The sequence below is a fragment of the Electrona antarctica genome (assembly GCF_951216825.1).
Source record: "Electrona antarctica genome assembly, chromosome: 1".
NCBI lineage: Eukaryota > Metazoa > Chordata > Actinopteri > Myctophiformes > Myctophidae > Electrona > Electrona antarctica.
Genome location: NC_136806.1, coordinates 56,738,723 through 56,743,493, shown reverse-complemented (window position 1 = coordinate 56,743,493; position 4,771 = coordinate 56,738,723).

Genomic DNA, 4,771 nt, shown 5'->3' with positions numbered 1-4,771 from the left:
CTGCAGTTAAATTTACCTCTGAGAGAAATGGACCCTAAAATGGATAATACAAATCTCCTCCTATGTACTCTAGTGGTGGAGAAATTGTTTGTTTGATTGAAGTATGTATTTACCATTTGCAGAATGGGTACATTTCACATGAAAGCACAACTCAATACAAAGAATGTTACTGGGGACGACACACTGATAGAGCATTATACGCTTGTTTACAACAGGGTCCACCATTTTCAATTCATGAGAACATACAAATATACACTTCTATATAAAAAAAACAGGAAAGGAGGTAAAAAGGGAAAGGAAACATACAGTAGTGGGGAAAGGGGTGGGGGGAATTCAGATTTTACGGGGGCCAGTTTCGAATTGCAGCCGTCCGTAGTTGCCCTTTGAGAGCGGTTTTGAAGGAGTCAAGAGATCCGCATGTCTTAATTACTGTTGGTAGGGCGCTCCACATTTTGGTGGCATAATTTAATCCCTTGTTTGTGCCGAATCTGGGTTGCACATGGTTTGTTGAACTCCCTCTGGTGTTGTGGGTGGGGACTTCGTTGACATTAAGGAAGTATTTAGACAGGTACATGGGTATCTTGGTGGTGTAGCGAATCTTGTGGACCAGACCCATTGCAAGGTGCTGTACTCTGTCGTCAACCCTAAGCCCTTCCAGCCTGTCAAAGTGGGCAGGGGTGAGGTGGGTTCGGGGAGTGAGGCCAAGTTTAACCCAGTGGTTCTCAACCAGTGGTCCAGGGACCAACAGGGTTCCAAGTGGTCCCCAGCTGAATGATGGAGAGTAAACCAAATGGGCCCTTATTAGATCTTTATGTCTTGAGTGTAACAATGAAAACCAAATGGACCCTTTCTGGTCCATTCGGTTTAATGTTACACTATCAAGAGTTAAATTATTGTTAAAACATTTGTATGACTTCATTTACAAGAAGTCTACACCATAAAACAAAATACATACATACATGGATGCACCTGGGACGTATCCTCGGCGATGTATCCCAAGGTCATCGGGGTTTCGGGTCTCCCAACATCATACCCCTCACTCAGGTGACCCAGCCGGGGTGATCAAGTCCCGACTTACGTCCCAGTAGCTACCCTCGATCAGTCCCATTAGGGAAAAACCAGGGCCACACAATCCGTTCCTCCTGAACTACTCTGCCGGGACTGAGAGGTACCATTCTGGCGCGTGGAAGGACTAGGCTCTGTGGGTTGACTCCTGTCCGGGCCCCTCCTACGTCTCACCAGGTCCACTCCTGCTCTCACCAGGTCAGGCCCTGTGCGTTGCACCAGACTCCCAGCACCAGGCACTTTATTCAGGAATGGTGGATTCTCGAGCCGCAACGGTTCCGCAGGCTCCACCTTGCCCTTGGTGGTGCCGCAGGCTCCGCTTGAGGCTTGAATGGCCCTCCTAAAGGCCTCACCGTGGGTTTGTTGGGCTTCTTCCTCATGGAAGACACAGGCTGGGGCGCCAACCCATACTGCTCCCGGGTGCCGTCTACTTTCCGGCTGCCACCCGTCTCTCTGGTGGTCACCAGACTATTCCTGGTTGTCACGTAGTCTATTCCTATGAGTCACTATAAATAGAATAACTAAAACAAAATACTAGAGAATAATTAGAATGTAGAAGAATTTTTAATTTGATCAATGTTTTCCTGTTGTCTCTCCTATAGCCTATGGTACCACATCAATAGGCCTACAGCATGGAATTGTGGACAAAATCTTATCCAACATTAACACAATGTTTAAGTCTTGGGTCTGATAGGCAAAATCTCGTCAAACGGTGGTCCATGGATCAAATGCTGAAGCTGAATAAATAATCGACCTTGATATGAAAAAGGTTAAGAACCACTTGTTTCACCCACCCATTCTGGGCGGGAACCCCTTTTGGTGTTTTAAGCATTATGTTACACAGCTATATATTGAATAATAGCAGATCTACAACCTCATAGCGCAGCACCGAGTGCCGCGCTACGAGCTTGTAGATCTGCTGTTTTTGAAAAATCGTGAAAATGTGGCGCAAATTTGGAATATATTCATATATCATTTGCACACACGTCTATATCGAATTAACTACAAATATACTGTGTATTTTCATTCATGTCTTCAAAGACAGCCTTGTGCTAGCTGTGTGAACATTGAAATGTCGTCATCATGCAGATGCCCTTTTTGTCAAGAGTGTAACTTAGGCCAAAATAGGCAATTCTTTTGTTCTAATTAAGTGCCTAAGTCACATGGTTTTGTGACCTAAGAAAAGAAAAGAAAACTCAAGTCAGTAAATAAATTGGCCTATAGGTCAGGTTTAGTCCTATATGTAATTCTATTTTAATCCTCTTATATTACATAACTGCCAGACAGTGTTATTTTAAATTTAATTTAAATTGTAAATTGTTTTTGGTGAAATGATTAAGAAAAAGCCATATGGTTCGTTTTAAACATTTCCTGAAAAACTTTTTTTAAAAGACTTTTTTTGCCATTAGTTGAAGAAGGTGACCATGTGTTTCTGCACTACGAAGATTGTCGAGTCAGGGAAGATTTCCTCTCAACCACTTTCAACCGTCCCTATTTTCGGCATGTCATTATAGGTAAAAAAAGAACTGCAACAACAAAGATTGCAGTGCTTTGTGAGGTTGTAGATGGACTGTTTTCGCTATTCGTCGTACAATGAAGTACAGTATATTGCGTAAAGAGCTTAAGTGGTCAAAAGCTGTTATTTCCTATAGTTATTGCGTCAGAACCTGCTCTGTAATGTTCCACATTTTCTAAGAACGCATATAACGTTTCTTTTGGCACCAAGGTTCTTCATAACGTTTTTTTCTGGTACTATATTTCCCCCCTAATAGTGCAGCTTTAAATACCACGCATGGATTACAGTTCAAATTAGACACGGGGTGATTTTTGAGTGGTGCCTCCACTCCATTACGCAGCTATGTGTGTCTGTCTGTCTGTCTGTGTCTCAGACATGGCCGTGGGAAGATATTTACAGTAGGAGGTGCTGAATGTTCAGCAGGGGGTGCGCGCGCGCCGCGCAGGAGCGCGCGCCGCAAAATGCGTGTCCACGCGCCTCGTGCACACGCATTTTCACGCGGAAAACTGGCTTACACTTTCCCTCTCCACACGCATGAGCAAAATAACTCAGGCAATTAACCAGGATAAGGCGCCGATACTGTGATAAAGCATATTTATTAGGCCTAGTAACAGAAATCTGTTCTGATTAGAATTATTATTATTTTTCCCCTCCTGTCCGAGGGGGGGCTGTGCCTGGGGGGCACACTTTCCTCAGCCATGTGTCTGTGTCTGTGTCTGTGTCTGTGTCTGTGTCTGTGTCTGTGTCTGTGTCTGTGTATCGGTCGGTCGGTCGGTCGGGCATGCGTGCGTGCGTGCGGCGTGCGTGCGTGCGTGCGTGCGTGCGTGCGTGCGTGCGTGCGTTCATGGATGGACGGACGGACATGCGTGCATTGGCACCAGTGAAGGGTGATCACTGGCACACTGGCATTCGTGTGAGAGAGAGAGAGGATTTGTCTTTTTTTAAATAACATATTAAATTAATTCTCTCTCAAATGCATGCAAATCCTGCACATAATTCTACATTAATTCAAACTGAACTGTGACTGCATGGGGAGAGAGTATGGGAGATAGGTGCGTTATTTCTAATGATCATTACAATGTCCTGATGTTAAAGAAAATAGTCCAGAAGGAGAAAGAAATGTTATATTTATGGACAATTGTTTTTATTTTTATGTGGTTGTCATAATTCAACATCATGTTGACATGGCATGACTATAAAGACAATTAAAAACACAGCACCAGTGTTGTTTTTGGCAGCAACATTTTATTTTAGTCTTTTGAATAGTTTTGTTTTAGTCACATTTTAGTCACCTGGAATGTTGTACTGTTGTCTAGTTTTAGTCGACTAAATGTCATGAGATTTTAAGTCGACTAAATCTACGGTTGATTTAGTCGACTAAAACGTATTTTGGTGGGCCTTGATGCCGTCGTAATGGCATATTTTACACTTGCTGAAAATATTTTCAGCGTGCAACCAAGTGTAAAATGACTTATACTGGATCTCTCCACTAGTCCCTTCCTAACATCTTAGTCTAGTTTTTATTTGTTGACGAAATTGTCAGTATATGTAGTCTTATTTTTAGTCATTATAGCTTAGTTTTCATTTTGTTTCCATTTAGTTTTTTGTCGGTGAAAAAAGGTAGTCGACGAACATTTTCCGTCTTAGTTTTAGTCGACGAAATCAACACTGCACGGCACTTCCATGTCAAAAAGGTTGCCAACCCCTTGGAGTAGAGTACAGCACAGTACCAGTACAGACTACAGTACAGTTTAAACTTAATACAGTGGACGTTATATGACCTCTCAATCACCATGCTGACCTCAAACCAGTTGCACCACTCAGTTCACAGTGGTGTGATTTTTTTTTCTCTCCTTCTTTGTGTTTGTATGCATAGCAGCAGAGAAACAGTCAGTTTGGATCTAGAATATTCTTTGCTTCCATCAGGTGTATAGCTAGAGAGATGGGCTGTGCATGCGTGCGTGCGTGCGTGCGTGCGTGCGTGCGTGCGATATGTGTGTAGTTCTGCTTGCGTTTGTGCTTATGTGTGCGTGTCCATGTCGACCATGAGTGCGTGCTGCCTGCCTGCCTGCCTGCCTGCCTGCGTGTGCGTGCGTGCGTGTGTGCGCCTGTGCACAGGGCTGCTGCTATGCCTACGAGATGATGGGGGATGGGAAGGAAAAGCACAGCCAGAAGAACTGGCTTTCTTTC